The sequence below is a fragment of the Gopherus flavomarginatus genome, chromosome 12 (assembly GCF_025201925.1).
Source record: "Gopherus flavomarginatus isolate rGopFla2 chromosome 12, rGopFla2.mat.asm, whole genome shotgun sequence".
Lineage (NCBI taxonomy): Eukaryota > Metazoa > Chordata > Testudines > Testudinidae > Gopherus > Gopherus flavomarginatus.
Window position 1 is genome coordinate 42,254,965 of NC_066628.1, and position 23,613 is coordinate 42,278,577.

Sequence of the window (23,613 nt, forward strand, 5' to 3'; positions counted from 1 at the left end):
CTCTCAAGGAAGGAATCCCACAGCAATTTAAAATGTTAGCATAAACCACGTTTGTGCAACCTTCATTTTGGATCTGTCACAGGCTCTGCGGCAGGCATCAAGTATTGCAGAAACCATTTGTGTTTTATTAGAGATCAAGGCTGAGATTTTTTCCACATCTGGCTGAGCCATTCGGGCACACAATTGCCATGAAAAGTATGGGAAATTGGAGTCAGATTTAAAGTGTCACTTCTGCTCCTGAGTCACACTGAAGCTTGACTACACACTGAAATAGCTATGTCAGTTTTATTTCACACCTTTTATATCTCGGTGCAAGTCTGTGTGAGGACACTTGTATTTCGAACTGAGAGGGGAGTCATTCTGATTTGGTTTAAGTTGGTAAGGCATGGACCAGGTGATCCTGAACATCCCAGCCTGAGTTCTGAAGTTACAGTACTGTTCCTGCACAAGAAAGTTTCTGGAATTCTTAGTTGCTTCTTGGTGCCAAATAGCTTTGGCAAAAATGAGATAAGTTGGATGAGAAATATTTCAGCACTGACAGTTCACTTTCAGATGTCTTTCTAAAAGCTGCTATTCAATTCTTAAAACGTTTTATAGTTTAGATGTGGAACTTTTAATGGGGACTTTTCAAAAGGCTAAAAATCCATTACTAGCTTCATGGCAAAATGTTAGGTCTCCCAGCCCTGATGAGTGTCTTATGTGGAACAAAACGTATCAATTAATGCTGACTCTCCTTGCTGTAAATTAGACCCTACTGATCTTTCAAGAAGTATTTTTAAAATGTAATATACTTGAGTTTGAGGGAAAAATTTTCAAAAACAGCATAGTGACTTAGGAACCTAAGTCCCATTGGTTTACGGTGAAATTAACGCTCCTAAGTCCCTAAATCACTGTTGAAAATGGGACTTCAGCATTTTTCAAAATTTTGCCTCTAATCTACGTCCATATTTCTCAAGGCTCAGGATTTTCTTCAACAATTCAGAAGTGCAGAAACAGTGGTTTCTTTTCCGTTTCTTGTCTGATGGAATAACACTGGGTTATGAATGAGCCCCTAAATAGAATGCATTGCAGTTGTTTTCAAGGGTTGTCAGTACATACTATATAGTCTTAAACAAACCCTAGTTAATCACTAATCAAATGATCTATATTTTGGCTTTACTGACAGATTGGAAGGGCTGTTGATATTGTTGCTTATCAGAGAGAAATTGCTACCAAGTACTGCTTTATTTCGTACATGATGCTTGAAATATATCATGTGCTGCCCAGATGAAATTCTTTTTAGATAGTTTACTCTGAGGCCACCTAGTGGCAAGAGATGAGGCTGTAGGGCACCTGGTGAATTTCCTCTGGGGGACAAATTTTCATGTGTGTTTTCAAATTTTGCCTGTGCAAATGTACCAAGCTCCCTGGCTTGAATGTGAAAACATGTGTTCGCATGCGCTGAGCAGCAGCATGTGTGTTTTTGTGCAAGAAATCAGAGGCCAAGTATGAAGGTTTCCAGTTCTTCCTATAAAAGATTAGTTCCTGTTCTCTTGGTTATTCCTCATATTAAAGTCCTATAAACAGTAATATTAACAAAGCTAGTAGGGTTCTACAGATATTTAATATAGTCTATAGAAATTTTAACTCTATAGGGAGCATAGTCTAATGGGTAGAGAGCACAGAGTGGGATTGGGTTCTATTCTGGGTCCTGCTAATAACCTGCTCTGTGACCTGAATGAAGTCACTTGCCTCTTTGTTCCTTCATTTCTTCTCCTACTCTTTGTCCCTCTAGACTGCAAGTTCTTTGGGGCAGGGCCTGTCTTTTACTATGTGTATATATAGTGACTAACACAATAGGGCCATAATCCCAACTGTAGGCACCACTTTATTAAAATAATAACCCATCTAATAGCAAATGAGATCTTCCCTATAATTTCTTTTTAAATCCATTATATCAGACTCCATTGCAGGGATATAATTCCACACATGGGTTAAAAAACAAAACAAAACCTTGAGAAAGTTTATAACAAAACTTTCCTGAAAGGGAGGATTGTATTATGGGCAGTTATATGGGTCAGTAAATTAGTTTGGTCACCAGTGATCTGAATCCAGTGCATAAAAACCTTCACAATGGGAGGCACAGAAGTAACAGGCTGTGGGCTGGTATAGCAACCACAGAGGGACTTCTTAACTGTCTTGTCTGACCTGCAGATTGATTCCACTGCACTGAAATCTCGCATGGTTCTCTCACAGAAATCCCATTGATTCCAACTGTGTGTCAGGCGATGGGAGTGAATTTCACCCAGAGGAAACATGCAAGATCATAACTGACGTGACTTGCATCTAACTTCAGCAGGACTCACAAAAAAAGGAATTATTGGACAAAGATTAAAAAAGTCTAGCTAGGACTAAAACTGAAAATATAAGGAAGGTAAGGATGGAGCCTGGAGTTTTAGATCAGAGTTGATTAGGTAGGAGATGGCCACAAGAATAATACTCACCTTAAAATGAAAGCAGTGGGTACTGATTATGAAGGAATAGGTGACAGCTAAGAATGGTTCATTCATTTGGAGTTAGCTGCAATCCATACTTCAAAGAAAGAGGAAGTAATTGCTGTGGTGAAATCAGTACTGAAGAAAAAATGATACTAATGAGGAAGAAAGGTGAGAAAGCTGGAATATCATTGTCAGTGGCCTGACTGTGACCAGCACTCCTGTGAGAAAACAAGGGAAGGAGAGAGAGCTCTGGGATCCTTCCCCCCAGCATAGGAGCTTGCTACAATAATGGCTTTTATTCTTTCTTGAGCACAAGAATTGCTCCCTGCATAGCTGCTGGAACTAACATGCTGGAGGGACTGCCGCACTCCTGGCTTGAAGCGGTTTCCATCATATACAGAGTTTACAGTTTGATTCAATGGCTCTCAGCACCCCCACTACACAAATTGTTCCAGCGCCCCTGGCTCCCTGCTAGCACCATCTGGCACTAGTCTGTTTAAAAGGCACCTGGTGGCTATGTCTCAACCCTCCCACATCTACTGCAGCCAACTAAAGGGCAATGCAGCGGCTGCATTCCTCACAAGTTCAGTTATTGTCATTTGCAGCGTGGTAGCATCTCAGAGCCCCCGTCATGGACAAGGGGCCTGAGGTCAGGACCTCAGTCTCAAATCCTGGTCACCCACACCCACTGAGTTCTTGGGAAGTAGTCTTGGCCATCACACAACACCAACTTATCCAGTTACCGGAGAATTCACAGACTTGAGTGGGCCAGCTTCCAGGGTTCTGTGACCTGCTTCCTGATTGGCTACTTGCTCTTGGCCCTGATTGCTGGTGTCCATATATAAATTTCCTGCTTCTGTTCTCGCCTTGCCTGAGCGACAAGCCATTGCCTGCTAGTTGCCACTTGGACCCAGCTTGACCCCGCCAGCTGCCTTGCTATACGCTCCCCTTGGATTGGATCTCCTGGTTATTAAACCTCTTGTGTGAACTCTGACCACTGATCCAGATCTGCCTTCAACCTGCATGCACTCACTGTGCTAGGAGCTGTACAAACACAGAACAAAAAGATGGTCCCTGGTCTAAGCCTAAAACAAGACACAACAAGTGGAAACAGATAGCAAAACACAAGGCAACAATGAGACAACACTGTTCAAATATGCGGAGTTACAGAAATGCCAGCAGCGCGCCGCTCCAAACTTCAGGTTTGTGTCTCAGTGACACAATCAGTAACTCTCAGGTGTTATAGTAGTTTGGAAGCGTATTGGGTCCTGCAAAAGGAATTCACCATACAGCTCAGGCTTTTTGTTAAATAATTGAAGGAGGAAGCAGTTTCCGCCCATGTCACTCTCCAGAATTGAATCCTGACAGCCGGTGGCACAAACAGAGCCTCAAACAGAACTGAAAATAGCTTCTCAAAAGCCAAGCATCACTCTATGGATGCCAGCTGATTACACCATGAAAGCTAACTGACACACTGATTGTCATCATTATTAACAAGCTAGGTTGATTGGTTTAACTGCTTGTTCTGTCAGAGAACAGAGTCATTGCTAAGAATAGCCCCAGGATAAATAAACCCCTTTAATCTTAGTCTGAAGTGGAAGAGGAGGGAAGTGGAGACACTAGCAATCCCAGTGTATGATGCAGAACACAAACAGAGGACTGAGATCAGGTGTAGAATAGGATGGGATTAGTTGATTGATATATGCTGTTCTTTATTGCTGTCTTTGCAGCTGAAGAAAATGGATGCTTACAGTGGAGGAATGCTTACAATGGCAGGACTGGGGTCTACGGCTGTAAAATCTGCCAGCTCTCATTTTCACATGGCCATAGCCCAGCCATGAAAGCTGTGACTAATACAACAGCACGGAAACAAACGTGCTGCAATGATTATTCAAACTGTAGTTAGTTCACAAACCCTGATCTAATCCTCAACTGTACAGAACATATTCAGGGTACATTATGCACATTATGAATGTTAGAAGCTGGAGATTAAATCCCCTAAGCACGCCCTGCTCTCGCTCCTCCCATCCCTGTGCCTCCTGCATGGTGCGGAACAGCTGACTGCAGCAGGCAGGAGGTTCTGGGAGAGAAGAGGGGGCACTGATCAGCAGGGCCTCTGGTGGTCAGGAGATGCTGGGGGGAGGAGGAGGAGCTGCTGGGGGGGCTGACCAATGGGTGCTCATCACCCACTTTTGTTTTTCTGTGGGTGCTCCAGCCCCATAGCACTCACAGAGTCGCCACCTATGGACGCAATCCTGTTTATTTACAGGGATTCTACAAAGTCCTGCTTCTCTGCATGCAGGAGGCAGGATTTCTTGGTTTAGAGCCCCAACCCTCTTTAGCCAACACCAGACCAAAAACTCTCTATAGCTTCTCTAGGATCAGACCATGCTCCCAGGCTGTTGCTTGGCTTCCTGGCTTTTTGCCTTTGTCTCTGTTCTGCCCCCCCTTCCCCCAAAAAAATCAATACTCAGTTGAACCCTCCTCCTACATAGAGCTAGTTTCTGGGCAGACCTTATTAAGCCTTGTTTTAGGTGTGTTCCCTTACAGCTATCTTAAGTGGAGGGCCTGTTCACACATCAGTTTCAACGAGGTTTTAACTCAACTTGTAACAAGGCGTCACTCAGCTCATAACAACAAGTAAAGTTTAGGAAGTTTAGGTTAAAAAGGAATAAACTGGCACAACATCTATATTGTGAAGGTATTTCATTTAACTGAATGGATGGTCTTGGTTTCAAGGTGCTGGACTGAGAATCAGGAGAACTGGGTTGAATTCCTGGAACTGCACAGGCTTATTGTGTGAGATTGGGCAAGTGATGCAGGGTCAGATTTTTAAAGGATTAGGTGCCTAAAGATGCATGTAGGTGGCCTAGTGGGATTTTCAGAAGCTAGTTTAAATATTGGACACTAGTCAGGCGGGATGGAGGGTAAGAGCCTGATAGCACCTCCTGCTGCCTAACTCCTAGACAGCAGGAGGATGATATTGACCTAGTGAATGCTCCCTGAGAACAAGTTAATGTGGCTTTTCTCCAATGTCAGGACAGAAGAAAATGAGTGGGAGTTAGGCACCTCGGAGAAAATCCCACACCCCTCTCCAGAGCATTAGTGGCCTAAATACTTGGCCCTAGTGTCTCTGTGCTTCAGTTTCCCCTGTGTAATATGGAATGAAGATTTTTTTTCTTTCTCCCACTTCTCTGTGTGTCTGAGCTAATTAGCTTGTATGCTTTTTGGATTGGAGACTGTCTTACTATGCATATGAGAGAGACAATGTGTATGTACAGCACCTAGCACAATGGGGCTCTGAGCTTGGATGGGGCATCTAGGTGCTACTGAAATAGAAGAAATAAGAGACAGAGAGAGATCAGTTCTAACTGCAGCACAGATACACAGTATAACTCAGTCAGGGTCCAGTGGGCAGAGGACACTAGTAAACAGTGGTATCTTGGTGGGCAAAGATTTAGGCCAGCGGGGGAGGTGTTTGCCCCATCACCTCCTGCTGCCCAAAGCAGGATCTTTTAATTTAGAGGGGCTAGGTGAGCTCATACATTACAGGCATGTATAAATGTAGGCTGGACGCTTAGTAAATGCAGCACCTAAGGCAATAGACTTAACCCAGGATGGGGGAGCAAAGCAATAGCTCTTCTCTCTAGCCTTTTCCCAGTGGGCAGACCCATTGCAAGGGAATGAGAGAGGACAGTGCCTAGAACACTGGTGTCCCGGTCCATGCCTGGGGTTCCAGCATGCTAGCGCAGGGGCAGGCAAACTATTTGGCCTGAGGGCCTCATTGGGTTTTGGAATTGTATGGAGGGACGGTTAGTGGAGGGAGGCATGGCCCGGCCCCCACTTCCTATCCGTCCCCCGGGTTCTCGCCCCCTGATGGTCCACCCCCAGGACTCCTGTCCCATCCAACCCCCCCTGTTCCCTGATGGGCCGCCTCGTACCCTTGCCCCATCCACCCTCCCCTGCTCCCTGTCCCCTGACTGCCCCCTGCCGCCCCATCCCACCTCCTTACTGACTGCCCCCCGGACCTCTACCCCCATTCAACACCAAATTCCTCTCCCTCTGACCTAGTCACATGCCCACCTCCTGAACTCCCCTGCCCTCTATCCAACTACCCCTGCTCTGTGCCCATTTACTGCCCTGCCTGGAGCACCAGTGGCTGGCGGCACTACAGCCATGCACCGCGCAGCACAGAGCACCGGGTCAGGGTGAGCTCTGCAGCGGCGCTGCCCCAGGAGCTCGCAGCCCCACCGCCCAGAGCATTGCACTGGTGGTGAGGTGAGCTAAGGCTACAGGGGAAGGGGAACAGCAGGGGAGGGGCCAGGGGCTAGCCTCCAGGGGCAGGAGCTCAGGGGCTGGGCAGGAGGGTCCCGCGGGCCACATCCGGCCCGTGGGTCATAGTTTGCCCACCTCTGTACTAGCGCAATACAAATGCATAATAATAATTTGTTGTAATAAGGATCTATTACTTTGCAATTCTATAGCACCTTGAATCTGAGGATTTCAAAGCACTTTCCCACTGTTAGTTCATTATGTCACTCAACAGCCCCACTATTGTCAACCCTCAGGGTAAAGAAGCATGAGACAGGCCCCAAAGTGTTATGAAACTGGCTTATAAACCATGTATGGTGACCAGATGTCCTGATTTTATAGGGACAGTCACAATTTTTCTTATATAGGCTCCTATTACCCCTCACTCCCATCCTGATTTTTCACATTTGCTGTCTGGTCAACCTAAAACTATGAAATGTTAAAAGTTAATACCTTTTGGGTTCTTTCTTTTCCTTCTGCAGTTGGAGCTTCTAGGGTTGAGGTTTCCAAGCTTTTCTCCGCTAGTAACTTTCCTTTTTGAAAAGAAAAGTTAAGAGTTTCAGGGTTTCACCAGACTCCAGGAGTTGAGGCTTGGAGAAAAATGCCAAATATCATGAGACCTGTGATAAAATTGTGAGAATTGGCAATACTGTACCCTTATGAGGTAGATATTATTACTCTAACTTTGAAGATGGGTAAAATGAAGCATAGAGCGGGTAAACTTAGTTGTGCTATGACACACAATGAGTTACTTTCCAAGCGTATCTCTAGATCTCTATGTATCCATCTAGGTTTTTATAAGGATGTCCATTGCCCTGGTGTCTGAGTGCCTAATACCCATTTTTGTTTCTTATGTACTACTGCTTTTCCTATAAAGGATATGAAAATTCTCAATATTACCAATTTGGAAACAAGAGATTTTTCAGAAGTTCTTCCATGGATTGGACAGAATTCCTCTGTGTGATGCTGAACAGTTCTTGCTGCACTGTACCCCCTTGTCCAGTAGATGGCATTAAAAGATCATGTGCATTTGGAAATCCCAGGGCTTTCTTGTAAGTTCCCTTAAATGTTAGAAACATACACATTCTTGATTAGGAGGGAGACCTCTATTTTTTCAAACTCTTTTAGTCCATACTGTCATTCCCATTCTGAAGAGAGAAACAATTTTCCACTGTTATTGTTCATGGTTTATGCTATACTCTCTCCTCTCAGGAAATGTTTAAGTGCAGTGGTTAAACCATTTCCTGCTTTAGAGGTGCATTTTTATCCATTTGATCTGCACTACATGAGGAAAATATAGCTATTAAAACAATCACTAATAAAGAAGGAATATAAACTTGGGGTAAAAGATGAAAAGGAAAAACAAGTAACCTAGTTGTTGGATGCACCTACTCCACCAAACAGTATTATTTATTTGCACTGTGGTTTCTTCTAGCAGCCCCAGTTCAAGCAAGGCTGAGGTTAAGATTGTTCACATGCTTAAAGTTAGGCACTTTACTGAATCAAGGCTACAGGGCCAAATCAGGGATCTAGGTCCCATTGTGTTCGGTGCTGTACACACATACAATGAAAAGTTGGTCCCTGCCCCAAAGAGCTTACAATCCTAAATCCAGTGTTTTGGTTTTACTCATCTGCCATCCCTATCATGTCTGCAACTTCCAGAGCATGGTACTGAGTTACATCTAACTGTCTTTATCTGTGACTCAGCTACAAGGGAAGTCGTAGATAAAGAAATCGGTAATTTAGATGTAAAAGGTATAATTTAGTCCTTAGTGAAACCAGACTAGTTACCATCATGTGGCATGTTACGATCAGCTGTTTTCTCTTTCCCGGGGGGCTGTGTCTGTTCTTGGATTTGTCACAGACCTGCTGTGTGACTTGTTTTCAGTGCTGTCCTCTCTGGGTGTCACAGGAATTCAGCTCCTCACAGGACTAGGCCCATAGCCAGCATGTGCTAAAGGAGTGGGGCGAGGGGGTCAGGGAATGTCTGACCACAGCAAGGTGGATGGAACAGCTCTGGCATAGCCATGAGGAAGTTACACTCTTTCCTGGAAGAGTCAAGTGCACAAGTTTTGCAAGGGAGGCTCTAAGTCTGGGGCCAACAGATGGAGGGTGGGTACCTAAAGGTTTCAGAGACCTTGGCAGTGCTGGATGTCAGTCTTTACTGTAGGACGAGAAGCTGTTGAACAGGTTCCCTGCTGTATTTGGCACAAATACTACATGCCATTCTTCAGCATTGGATATGCACGGCTGCCTCTCCCTTCATTTTCCTGGAACAAACATGTTTGCTATGGGCAGCATAAGGAATACACTATTCCCGATGAATGTTTGAATTCCCTTGAGAGAATGTTACTGTATCTGTGGGCAATAAATCAGGACAAAGTCTTGCCTCTGAATTCAGGACTATTTGTTCTGGATCTGAATTCAAGATTCCACTGCCTTAGGAGAAGTGGCAGAGTAGAGGTGCCTTTCCTGCCATCTGTGCATTTTTTGGGCATTCATTCACACACTATGACTTCCTCATCATATCGGAGTCTTTGAAGAGACTGCTCAGAGGCTGCTGGTCCAGGAGTCTACAGTCTCGCCCAGAGAAGAAATGAGAAGGCAGCAGAGTTTAGGGACCACTCATGTGACTAGACCAGGCTGAGACAATTGTTCCACATTGTTCTGTGAAACCAACTGTTCTTCAACCCAGAATGCGCCTTTGCTGGATGCCGTGTAACAGGAAGAGGTTGCAGGCAGATTAGGTGGATGATAGGAGGTGGGGGACTTCTAAATGAAAAAAGCCTGAGCAAATCGCTGGCTTGAAAGATGCTGCAGAACACTCCACTCATCCAATAGTGGCTCAACGTCCTACCCAACAGAGAGGATAGGAATGGGAAGGGAAAGTAAAAGCAATGAAGGCTTCTAGGGTAGATGATTGTGTTTTATTTTTTTTCCCAGGCCCATTGCTAGGAGCTCTACTGAGCCCAGACCACTCTTAGTTTTTCCACCAGGCAGGCCAGCTAACTGGTAAAATATTTAATAGTCTTCCCAGTGGTGGAAGTTCAAGACTATATTCACTTTAATGGCATTACAGTGGCTGCAACTGGGATCCCTGATGTATCAGAAAGTAAATTAGAAGGATACTAATATTCCCCTACTGGAATCTGAAAAAAAAAAAAAAAGCATCACAAAGATTGAATCACGTCTTGTGTTTGAAGGCACTGGAGAAATCGAAATCTGTTTGGGTTCAGCTGTTTGTAGCAGTTTGCAGGGATTAGCAACCCCTCAAAGACGGAGACTTACATACAAACCAAGCACCTGGTCAACAAGCCCAGCTAGTCACAGCTGTTCTTTCCATCTCTCGTTTCATTGTTTGCAGAACACAATGAAGCAATCGAGTGCTGAGAGGGTTGAACGGACAAAAAACACCCACGTGCCCAGCTCTGGAGTGCTTTGTAAAACCCAGATAACTGGAAAAATAGATCAAGTCTGGACATCAACAGGAAGTTGAAAAATTATTTCAGTGGAAGAGCAGAAACGTAGATGGCAATCATTTGGCTATAGGCATCATGGTAGAACAGAGCTAATCACATACAGGATGGTTTCCAAACTCCGCATTCAAGTTATTATGCACTGGTTATATAGAAGGTAATGGTCTACTTTTACTCACACATACACGCGCTCTCTCTCTCTCTCTCTCTCTCTCTCTCACACACACACACACACACACACACACACACAGAGATTAGGGCTTTGCCTAATGATCTCTAGGAACAAACCTTCTGAAAAACAGGAATAAGATCAATTCTATGGCCTCTGGTTCTAAATCAGCAAAGCTGCAAAGACTTTGGTTCTTGTGGATGCAATTATCACAAAACATACGATTTCACAAAAAATGGAAGAGTAGGCTTATGCCTAGAACAGAGCAGTGGCATTCAGACCTGTCTGAATTAGCAGCCAAAGACATGAACAGCAACTATATGAAGTTGAAGAAATTTGGACCTCATTTCTTGATACATTTGGATAGAAATGTTGAGATGGCTCATGGAATACCAGACCTCCACTCCACTTAACCCCTCCTCTTCACCCCCCCCCATGCCTTTCCTTCCCTCATGTTATGTCTATTGTCTGGTTTTATACTGTCTGGGTTTGCAGCTTTGACAAGTTATAAATTGTGTAATTCCATAATTTTACTGGCGATCCTGTGAAGTATTTGGAACCGTATACAAGCTGTAAGTCATTTAGCCTTTTTTTGTACTTTTCATTGTCTGTTTCTCTGTGAAAATCAACGAATTATTAATCCCCCAAACCACATGCTTAAATCCATCTCTATTCAGCAACATACTTTAAAATTAATGGAACTTAATCAGGGGCCTACAGTTCAATGCTCTGTTGAATATGGGTGAACCCCTGAGAATTGCCCCATAGTCCTCTTTTCCAGTACTCAGTCTGTGTCACTCTCTCTTTTCCATCCCTCAGTGTGACCCCACAAGACACTGATTTTATTGGTTGATTAATTGACTTGGATTTATACAATAATAGAAAGGAGGGGACCTTTCCAAGGATCCGGACACCCCTGCTGGCGGAACAAAGATTAAATTTAAATAGCAACTTACTTCTGGGAGAGCCAGCAAAATTTAAACCAGAGCTCCCATCCTCTATGCAGATTCAACCCCCATCAAACTTTGCCCCTTGCAGCAGCGGGTGCACACAGAGCTGAATCTTGCAGCCTGCCTTGAAGGTCAGACTGCAGCTATTTTGAACCATAGGGAAGCTTGGTTCCTCATAGAAACCACTTTGCTGCCAGCACCTCTTTACAAGCAACCCTATTTTACGCACAGGGTATAAACTCTTCAGGGTAGGGATTTTGTCTCCCTGGGTGAGGGAGAGAGCTGCCAAAATCCAAACAGTAATAATAAATACTCACGCAGCCCAGTTTCCCTCTCTTCATTCTACTTCAGGCACTCTCACTCCTGTGCTGTACCCTTTCAGTCCCGTTTCGCAGGAGGCAAGTTTCTCTCTCTTTTTCTTACTCGTCTACCTTTTTATTTTGTATTCGGTGGTGATGGGACAAAATTAACACCCCAGATCTGCCAAGAACCCTATTGCCTAGGAGTCTGAGGCAGAGCCAGGGGTGAAATGAGGAAAGACACATGGCGGATTTTAACCGCAACTTCTACTAAGCTTAAATACAAGGGAGGGCTGCTACCCACCCATCACCCACTCTACTATACCAGCCATTTAGTTGGTTCCAGTGTGGGAGTTACGCGGGGCTCCTACCATATAACCCATAACTGAGGTAGGCCCTCTTCAGACTACCTCCCAAGACTCAGCTCGCTCTGCGACTTACCTCTCCCTCCGCAAGGGGGTCAGAGGGTGCAGAAGAGTGGGGACCTCAGCCATGACAGTCACAAGGTCTGACCCCATTCCAAGAGTCCCAGACCCATCACCAACATCCCAGGTTTTTTACTTCTGGGAACTGTTCTTCTGATTGCAACTCAGCCAAATACCTCAGTTAGGTACCAAGCACCTTCCTACTTAACCCACTGTGGATTGAAGGTGCGGTGAGGAAGGCAAAACAACTCCCCTCTCCCTCTGTCCATTGGCCCACAGGGGAAAAAAAAGTTCCTTCCTGACCCCTAGACCGGTGATCAGCTAAACCTGCAGCATCTGTCAGGCTGGTTTTCCATTCACAGGGGAGTAGGATGGGACTGGTATAATGGAGCCAAAAGGGATTTCACATGGACCCCACCCCGGGTTAAATCCTGGGAGCTGGGAAATGCTGGCCAATCAACACCCCTCCTCCCCAACTGGCCAATGGATGTCAGAGACTCTGTGTGAAGGGGAGGAGCTACATGGTGTCCCTCAGTGACTGTCTTCCTCAGCAACTGTCCCTCAAGTTCCCCACCTGTTGAGGCAGGTGAGTGGCATTTCTCCTATCCTGCAGCAGGTGTACTGGACCCTTAAGCATTGGGGAAGTTTGGAAGTGGATCTGAAATCTGCTGCTCAGCCTTGTTCAAACTGCTCCATCTTAATTCAGACACTTCCTATTATGTTGTTCTCAAGCCTCCCCCACTCCTCATTTTTCTGTCCTGGCATTGTCACAACATTCTATTTTGAATTTAGTCTCCATCATTTTTGCAGTGTGACCTTTCAGTGCTTTCTTATCAGTATTGTATTGGTCCTTTGGGGCTTCGTATCATGTTCATCTTTCTCTCTCTCCCTCTCCCGGTCTTTGTGTGTAGCATTAGAATCTTGGCTTCAGTCATATTGTTTCCATGTCATTCCATTTGGACTCATGATATGTTTCTTTCATAACATTCAGGTTCAGTTCTAGTTCTGTCAGTTCATAATGATTTATCTTAGTGCAAACTCAACTGATCTCAAATCAATATAGCCTTCAGCTGCTTGGTGAGGAAAGAGAAACTGACGTGGAAACAGATTATGAGATGGTGACTCATGTTCACAGTGAAACCTCGCCTGACCTGACCTTTCATGAGACCCACAGAATTTGGCCCAGGCTCATCAAAAGGCTTGCTGTGCTTCTTTTGAATGAGCTTGTGACAATTGCTGGTCCTGCTTTGAAATTATGCAACATTCATGGTTTCATTCATGGTTTTGATGAGGAGTTCGTTGAACATCAATAGTTCTGCATTGACATTTTGGGTCATCAACTTCTTAGTAGTAATGCAGTTATATGTTAATATTGCCCAAATGTCCCATATCAGAATCTTTCAATCCTAAAATTTAAGGTGAAACTCAGACCAAAATAAAATAAGACCCCGATCCTGCAAACACTTATGTACACGCACAACTTCACTTCTATAGACTTCACTGGGAGTATTGATAGGAGTAAAGTCATAAATGTTTGCAGGACAGATGCCAGTATTAGTACATGAATCCTTACATATCATCCCTCCCCCGAGGTTCGCACTGCTCTGGTGCAAACATGAAGGAGTGAGGGGGCTTCTTTAGGGTAATAGGAAGGGACATCATAAGGAGGATGGGACAAAAATCAGGAAAGAAAAATTTAGGTTGACTATCAGAGAAAGCTTTCCAAACAGTCTCCCAAGGGAATGTACCTGCAATTGGCACATTTAAAAGCAGAGAGGAGAGGATATGCTGTAGAAACAAACAATCCCTCATTGGCTAGGGTGCTGGATTATGGTCTGATCATCCTTGACTTTTACAATTCATGTCTTTCCCTGTGTTCTGTCCAGCAGCAAGCCTACAGAGAGCTCACACTAAATCAGGAGGGCGACAGCAACAATTTGGCAGGGCCCTACCCCAACTCCATCCGAGCCCAGTATTTACCAGACATGTCAGAGCACAGCTTCCAAAATCCTCAGCGCATCTCAGCTCTTTTGTGCACTCTCTTCACACCAGGGAGAAAAGGAGGAAACTCACTCTAGAAGTTTCTTTGAGCTGAGTGGTTGGCTTTATCCACCCAAGTGATCTGTCCTGGGTTTAGTTTCCTCTTTTGGGTGTGGTCCCAAAGTGACATCATGGGACTATTGGCTCATCCATCACTTGTCAAACCCAGAAGGAGGCTCAATGTGTGATGATAGAAATCTGCCCTTTAAACCATTTCTTGTGCCAAGTTGCACAATCTAGTAAAGGTAAGAAGTGTTAGTGGCTGAGGCTCCCTGACTGAAAAAAGGGGCAGGGAAGCCACTTTCAATGTCCATTAGTCCAGCTGTGGATTGTTGTCTGCCATGGTACTAGCCTGATGATCAGTCTGGTTGTGACCTGTGTTAATTTTTTCTCTCCAGACAACAGTTTTATTGGTGTGGATAATGTTCCAAGAGGCTGTCACCCCTCCTACCTCCAGGTTATTCATTACAGCCCTGATTTATAAGGTACTTTCCCCAAAGCTGACTCTCTTTGAGATTAGGGAGGAACCATTAGAATTCTTAGGAGAAGGCCACTGCCAACCAACTGCCAGCTCCCCACTTCAGTAACCTTGTTGTTCTCGCTGTCTGAAACAGTTTCCTGCAAGTCTGTACCCTCTTCAGGCAAAGAGGCAGCAAATCAAAAAGAAAATCCTCTGAAGAGTAGCAAGTAGAAGGGGCCAAATCAGTCACTGGTGTCACTCAGCTACCTGCACTTCACTTATGCTGGTTTGAATTTGATCTCTGATGAGCACACATGCCCCAAGGAGATAAAACCACTCCAACCCACAGGCTGCAGTTGTCCACATTTGGACTGTATTACAGCAAACTAAGTGCAGCCTGGTATGTTTTCATTCTTAGCCCGATGGATTATCTAATTAGAGAGCAAAATAACATTCTTATGCTTGGCAGATCTTTTAGACGTAGAAAATCTCTTTCCTTTATTTTTTTTATAGACAACATGGAGACTGCTAAATGGTGAACACTAAATTTAATATCCTATTTCAAACAGCTGGCTTTGGGTCTGGAAGTACTTCAATTGATTGCCCTGGTTCAAAGAAGTGGGAATGATTTCACTTTGAATAAAACAATGTTTTTCTAGCATATTGGCTGCCCTGTGCTGGATCATAACCTCTAAAGCTGCACGTACCCCCGTATGTTTGAAAACAAGGTTGATTTCTTACCTCCTCAAATAGACAGTCAGGTTTCTAAATAGCAGTAGAGGGAGGGAGTTGTTCTTTTCCTTTTGAAAAGGTGGGAGAAAGGAAAATCATTATTCTGTGCTGTTTATGAATGGGCTGATTCCAACACTGTCCTCCACAGTTAGGCCCTGATCCTAGAAGCACTTGGACATGTACTTCATTTTAGGTACGAGTGATCCCACTGGAGAAAGTGACACTGCTCACATGCAAAGGGAGGCATGTGTATAAGGCTTGGGGTTTAAGTGTCCAAACTCACCCGCTTCATGAGGTTTAAATTTATGGGTAACTGAAAAAAAAGCAATAACAAAAAATAAAGTAAGCTTGGCTGTTTTTAGAATTCCCGTGCCCCCCACCAAACTCCCTCTATCCTCCCATTTCCCCCCACCCCCATTACAGGTTTTCTTTGTATCCACTTCACTTTTTATCTGGGTCAAAGCCAATTATTATGACAGCTGTAGCCACCCTGCATCTTAATATAGGTAGCCCTACCTTATCATACACCAAGGCAACATTAGTCTTCGACTCAGTTATGCTGACGTATCAGTAACTGCAGGGACTGGGTTTGCAGTAGCAGTTCTGATTGTTCCAGCCTCCCTGAATGTGCCTGGACCGAAGCACAAAAAAGAAAAAGATGAAGCTGTACAAGAAGTAGAAAACATATGGGAACTGAATTGGGATTTAAAGGTTAGATGAATGTGGAAGATGTATAACGATGTATCTTTCCCACAGATCTGTCTGTGAGGCAGATTGCTTACCACCAATGCCCACCTCCACCCGCCCCACCACCACATGCAAAGACCCCTTCGGCTGGTTCTGCAGTTGCCATGGTGTTTTCGTGGAACACCATCTCTGCCCATGGTGATGAACTTGGTTTTGGGAACGGTGTCTGTCTCCAAAGGAGACTACATATTAGGCTCTTTCCTCTGAGGAGCAGAGAGAGACTTCTCTAAAAAGGGCTGAGAAAAGTCTTCAGCAGGAGCGGGGTCCTGTGATCTGGGCTACAAGATCCATCCAGAGGTTGGCTGGGGAAGGGTTAGCAGTCTCTCCTGGAGTAGAAGTACCTCCCAGAGTGCAGAGACTGCAGGGTAGTGGAACTCAGCCAGCTGTATTGAATGACGTTAGCCCCCCAGTGCACTGTAAGAGGGTTGTGTTTGGAGGGCCTTGGCTGGCTGTTAGCACTACATCCTTGGGCTGGGGTAATGTTGTTGTTTGCAAGATTTAGACTCTGGCTGCACAAAGCCATCCCCTTTGGTCTGGATTCATTTAGAAGCCAGGCTGAAGGAAGCCATTCTGAACTCAATTTAAAACCCATGAGCATTCTCTTTGTTTCCACTGACCAGGTGATGTGCAGTGCCACTCTTTCTCTGCTATCAGTCCTTCTCTCTCATAACAGCCAAAGGAACCTAATCCGTCTTCTTAAACAACAACCAAAACAAAGGAGCATATGCCTTAGGGCGAAGTCCTAGGGGCTGGCAGCAGAGCAATAACAGGAGATAAATAAGTTGCCTGGGTCTTCAAGGGAGATATTTGTGTTCAGGGCTGTGGTAAGTTTCACAAGGTCCATTGTGAGACACAGACTCCATGTGGACCACTCAGTTGCTTGGCAAGAAACCCATCTTTCTCATGGTTTCTGATGCCTTCTAGTCCCCTTTTTTGGCAGGATGCCGCTTTGACAGCTCTCTTGTTTTCCCAGCTGTTCTATATGCCCAAGATCAGGTCACTAACAGCAAAAGGGCCAGCTTCAGAATAAAACAAAACCTCTTCAAAATAAAAATATACCTGCAGGGGTCCCCTTCCCACTGAAGGGGGCCATCTCCAAGCATTCAGTATTGAAGTGGCTTGTGTGAGTTACTAGTGAGTGCATGAGCATTTCTCTGTCCCATGCAAAAAAAGAACCACACAGAGAGAGAGACTGAAACAATTTAGAAAATGCAGCATAATCTGCAATGGAAAAATCATGCAGGATTGAAAAGGAGAGAGCAAACCCCCTCCTCATTGACAGCTAGAAGGGAAAATGAAGACACCATAGCAGGCCTATTACAGGAAGCATGGATAACCTAGTGGGTAAGGTGAGTTAAATTTTCATTTCAGTCCCAGACTTCCTGTGTCACCTTGAGCAAGACTTTGGTGTTTTGAGGATAAAATTCATCAGTGACTGTGTTGTGATCAGACCTATAAGAGAGGGAAAGAGCCCACAGAACACAACATCCTCTCCTGAGCAGTTCAATTAACGTCTGGGGGGTGGGGGAGGGATCCTCTCACGTCTTTCTCTTTGGAAAGTGTAAGGTCAGGGTTTTGCACCCAGTTTAAAAAATAGCACATTAACAGCCCTGTGAAGGGCTCATAGATATAGGATTCTGTGAAGAACCAGGCTGCAAAACTTTGGCAAATATTCTGTAAGCAGGGCTTAAAATAATGACTCAAAATTGTTAGAAGAAATAAAATTTACATAGCATTGAATATGTGAAAATTTCTCATATAATCCATGTACAAACTGGTCTGCTTACATTGTTAACTGTGTACAATGCGTGTATATACACACACACGTCAGTATACCTATCTACAGTGCCACAACCTGGCTAGTGTGTATGTATACCACTGCCCTCTAGTGGATAGAATCAGCACTTTGCTGCTGTGTACCAGAGATCCCATATTGCTAACATTTCTTCTCTCAAGCATTTGTGTTTTCAGAACAGGAGAATCTGGATCCCATCCCCGCTCACACAGAGAAGTTTTATATGGCCATGGGAGTGCAATATAAAGTCAAATGTGAAGTTCCAGTTGTCAACCGATTTGTGACAGCTTGGGCAATATTTTATCAAAAGGAGGATCTTGAACAACTGCCTGTGTCTAAAAGAGAGATGGCAGAGGTTTTTATTTTATGTAGAGGAGCCTATTCTATCAACTCCTTCCTCTCAATCTCCCCATCCCAAGGTAATGGGTCAAATTCTGCTCTGAGTGACACCCTCTAGATGCTTCTGCATCATCCTTTAGCGCAGGGTGAACAATAGGACCTCAGCACTGGCTGTTGAGTAATGTAAAGCATTCTCTCCCATTGAGGGGCTGAAGGGACTGTCCATATATCACTTGCCCAGTGAGCCAGAGACTGGGAGACCAGGAGTAGTGAAACATAGTTGCTCAGAGCATAGTCTGTGGGATGGCCAACTCAGAACTCAGCCCCCAAATTGCAGAAAGCTGTGCACACCTGTGAGATGTCGTATTGGTGGCATCACTCATTTTGTTACCAGCAGAAGTAGATGTATTTTAGGTCTGCTGCATGTGCCATGTTCACTTGGGTAGATTATTGAGACACAGAGAACAAGAGCATAGTCCTCTGCCACTTGCTAGAGTAAGCTCATGTTGTCAAGTTCTGTGCTTTGGCACTGAAAGTCTGACATTTGGCACCTGCTGATCTTGGGTTTATAATGTATGTTTTCAATTTTACCCATGGACTAGACCTCTGAAAGACACTATCGTCAAGCCCATTCAATAATCCCCTTTTCTTGAGTCCTGACAGTAAAAAACCAGCTTCCCCAGCAGAAACAGGCTGACTGGTGAGAGAATTTCAGGCTTTGGATGGGTCAGAATTGCTGGAGAAAATCTGTGGGGAAAAAAAAATTAAAATGTGGAAAAGGCTTACTAGAAAAGCCACAAAATTCCAGTGAAACTGTTGCATAAATAAGTCATGTGTATTCTGATTCCCTTATATTTTACGTGCACTGTTAAAAGATGCTCTAGATTTTTAAACAACTCTACAGGAGTAAGCATTTTGTTCTCATGGAAGCTGTTTTTTTTTATTACACTCCTAAAACCTAGTCCCAATTCTTCCAAGTGTATTTTGGACCGAGGCCATTTTGTGCATGTGTTGTAGGAAGCTGCAACTCCCAGCAAAATGTGAGAACTGGGTCAGAATCCATAGACTTCTGTGATACTTGACAGAATACACAAGAAAAGGAGACATCATCCCTGCAACGGAAGAAAGGGCAAGAAGCAGTGACTTAAGTTGCAGCGAAAGAGCTGGTGTTAGAGAGAAGGAGCAGGGAAGCAACACATGCAGAAAAACACATGGGAGAACAAGCTACTTTGGTAGCCTTAATATCACACTCAGGAGAAACTTCCTGGCTTCATATTTTCCATATAAACACTCCACCAGTGGATAAAGTTAATGGTTCCCTGACTGCAATGCAGAAGGGCTTGATCAGTTCAATTGACGTCACAGATTGAGTGTTTTAATGAAATGGGCTGTGCTTTCTCCCATTTATACGTTTGACCCTAACCTTTACCAGATGTTCCTCTCAGACTCGCACACAGAAAGTGAAGTGTTGTGTTTTGGAGGCTCTGAGAAATCTGTGCCGAAGTGGAAACAAAATCCTCTGACATCAACTCTTTTGTTTTAGTTGGGCCCCCACCCACAAGTTAAGTTACTGATGCACTTAGGGCTTCATTCTGCCCGCCACTTACACTGAAGTGGAGCCATGTAAGAGTTGGCAGATTTGATCCTTAAGTGCGAGACTGGGCCCTGGACTGTTTGCCTGTACAGGAGCATAGGGGTGTGTGACAGGGCTGGGTTTACTGGTGGTACAGCCTAGTGGTTAGGGCCCTGGGTCACAACTTTCCCCCATCTTTAGTGGTCCCTGCCAGTGGTGGCTCCAGCACTGTGATGGTCTCTCTTCTGGTAGATAGTAACTCAGCCCTCTGGCCAGCTCCCCACTGAAGCCCACCCCTTTCTGAGGTAACAGTCTATCAAAGAATAGAAGGCCAACATTCCCCCCCCCCACACACAAGGAGCTTGTGGCCCAGCTCTGCACCCCCAAAAGGCCTCATCCCCTTCCTTCAGGGCTTACAAGGTTTTTATCCCCCTTATCCCAAAAGATGGCTATGCCACCCTCATAGCTGGATGGCAGGGGAGCCCAGGCATTCCCTCTCTGCCAGGCTCCAGCCGAGGGCCATACACATGGCAGCATTGTCAAGCACCCAGGAGCGCTCTGGAGCTGCTTCCCTGGGACACTTCCTACCATTTCCTTTCCCAGTCAAGGCATGGTCACAGCTTCACAAACAATCCAAGAAAAGACAGAACCATATGCTCTTTAATCCTTACCTACTGGCTAGTCCCTCCTCCAGGTCCTGGGGTAGCTGCGACTTGCAGACCACCTTGCAGACCCTCCTCCCACTTCCCCACAGCAAGGATTCCTACCAGGCCCTGACTCAGGAGCTCTGCAGATAGGACATGGGGATGGACTTACCTGCTACCCCTCTCTCTGAGCTGTCTGGCTCTCTTTTAAACTCTCGTCCGGTTGGAGCAGGCTCTGCAGGTGCAGTGGGGTTCCTTGGACCCAGAACTACTCCTTAGTCCCTTTTATCCCTGTGTGGGGTTTCAATACCCCATCACAGGGGGTAAGCACTCTCCTTCCACTGAGTAGAAGCAAGCTCTCATCTATCCTGCTCTGTTACCTTAATCATCAAACAATGCCTCTGATCTCATAGAAGAAGGGTGGTCTTGTAGCTAAGGAACTGGACTTGGACTTAGAAAAACTGAATTTGGTATTGGCCTCATGGCTAAAGTCCTAGTCTATGATCGGGAAGAAGTAGGTTCAACTCACCTCCTCTTCCACAGATGTTCTGCCTGATCTTGAGTCAATCACTTAATCTCTCAGTTTCCCATTTATAAAATAGGGACAATACCTCCTTTGTCTGTTTAGATTATAAACTCTTTGTCCCTTATATGTTTATACAGAGCTGAACATAATGGGGCTCTGATCTTGGTTGGAGCCTGTAGCTGCTATTGTAATACAAATACAGAAAATTCTCTTTATTCAGCCATAAATGAGTAATTATCACAGTAATAGGTAAAGGTAATTCTGGTGCAAATCAAGAGTAACTCCACTGAAGCCCGAGCCTATTTTGAGCATTTACACATTCCCAAAACAATTTATGGTCCGTTTCCACAAGAGGTGGAACCGACTTGAAACTTATTGTACTCAGGAAAACAACCCACATCCTCTCACCTTCCAGCACGATTTAAAAGCAGAGAGGAAATTTTATGATAACAATCCCCACCTCCCCTCTTGAGTTTAGATATTCCAAGTTAGAAGAGACGCTGCCTTTGGCAGCATTTTGATCCGTAACCACTAGTGATAAGGAAAAGTGCCATGATTGAATTCCCACTTCTGCACCACAGCTTCAATGTTTTGCATGTGTACATAGATACAGTTTTGCAAAGCGATGACAGTGTTGCCTGTGAGATGCCCCCATTACTCTGAGCCAAGAGCTCCTGGCAGGCCCCTGGTACTCACATAGTTCAGACAGTTGGGCCTTCTGTGGTTTCACACCTATTCAGAAACTCAGGCCTGTCAAACCACCTCAACCCAACTGCCATGTTATTTGCCAATAATGAAAGCACAGCTTCTTTAGCCCAAACCACTTGTCTTTTCTCTACTACCCATAACCCTGACAGCACAGTCCCCAGGGTATTTCTGATCTCTGCAGGAGTCCACAATAGACATTCAGGAGTGTTTACAATGAGTGTTATATTCCCTATTACTTGTTTTGTGCTGTTTGTAATACAGAGTCAAATGACCGGGCTGGAAATTTGGAGTAACCCCATTGCTGTTAGTAGATTTACTCTGGATATACAAAGGTTTAAGTGAAAGCAAAATCTGGCCCATATAGTGCAGTTTAGTTTTCATTTGTGTGCTCCCCTCCCTAAAAGTATTAGATATTGTTTTCCATTGACTATTAGCTTCATTTGTTATTGTTTTACACTTTTTCAAAGCACCAAAGTTTAAATCCTTTTTTTTTTTTTGCTTCAAGTTAGAGATGTGCCACATGGGTAATCATGGGTACCAATGACAGCACCAGACACAGGGATCCTCTCACAAATTATTGATGTAGTCAGCAGCTCTCATTTCAGCACCGAAATAAGTGTCTGGATTTTCGAAAGCCCATTTAGGACCCGTGAAAGAACGTGGCCTAATTTTCAGCACCTAGCAACTCTCACTGAGAGCAAGAGGAGTCCCTGCATGCTGAATCCTTTTGGAAATTGGGCCCTGCGTTATTAATATGTAGTACCATGGACCAGAACCCCTTTGTGCCAGGTGCTGTACAAACACAGAACAAAAAGACAGTCCCTGCCTCGAAGACCTTTCAATCTAAATCAAGTCTTCCCATCTCCACAAGGTGAAGAACTGATGCATCTCGAATCACAATCCTTCTGAGCCAGTACATTGTTAAAGGTAGAGCACCAAAATAAAATATAAAAGCCTTAACAAGGACGATTTTTTAAGGGAATTCTGTTTTTGCACATATTTTGTTATCAGAAAGTCTGACTATCAGCAAACATAGTACAGAACCCTAGAGATTAGTAGGAATGAGAGTTAGTTCAGAATCCTAGAGATTAGTAGGAACGAGAGTTAATTATCTCATGATATTGCAGAACTCTGGTTTTTATATGCCGTGCACTTGATGACTTAGGTTTTCCTCTTGAGGCAACGACTATCATTTGTCTCTTAGAAAGCAGAAAATGTTAAGTTAGTTGCTTAGGGTCTGATCCATTGCACACTCACTTCAAGAGGCACAAGTTCAGGGCCTAAAAATTGGTGGACCCAGTGACGCACTGCTCCTGAGCAGAGCTCAAGGTCAGTGGACATGGGTTCTGACAAGGAACCGATTGCAGGTCCATGATTTTCAGCTGCTCCTCCTGGTGTGATCTGAAGGGGCAGCTTTATATTTAAATTTAAAATGGAAGAATAGGGCACAATGGAGCCTTACTGCTCCATGGACATAATCTTTTTCTCTCCTCCTCATGACACCCCTTCCTCCCGGTCCCCAGCACATGCCCTGCCTCTCCTGACATCATGAAGCACGTCCTGCACAAGAGTCAGTGGAGCTGGACAGCAGAGCAAGCACAGGAGGTGGTTATCAGAAGCTCTGTGCTGCCATGTGTAGAGGGAGTTCTTGGGTGCACATCTCCTCCCACTTTAAGTTTACTTCGTGTTACATAAGCACGAAGTGAATTGGACAGACCAGAGAATCTGGCCCTGTATCTTATTTTTTCTGTAAAACCCATTGGTGGACCATCAGTCTGACTTGCTGAGTTAGCAACTGTTCACCAAGGTGAGCAAAGGGTTGATAATCTGGCTCTCAGTACATAGCAGTATTTTAAAGCCTGATGGACCATTCTCCACTAGACCAAAACCTTTTTAAGGCAAGTTAAAAGTTGATTGCGTTCCTTTAATTACTAGGAGTCAG

The 23,613-nt window shown here is 44.6% G+C and overlaps 1 protein-coding gene across 1 annotated transcript in view; it reads right to left on the minus strand.

Annotated features, from left to right (window-relative positions):
• Positions 1-23,613, minus strand: part of MMD (monocyte to macrophage differentiation associated) — a 142,351-nt gene that overhangs the window by 66,845 nt on the left and 51,893 nt on the right. The window contains exons 3-4 of the mRNA XM_050920136.1: positions 15,856-15,970; positions 15,349-15,407 (exon numbers count right to left, since the gene is read on the minus strand). The gene's annotated coding sequence lies outside the window, so the exon portion shown is untranslated. The remainder of the gene's footprint in view (positions 1-15,348; positions 15,408-15,855; positions 15,971-23,613) is intronic.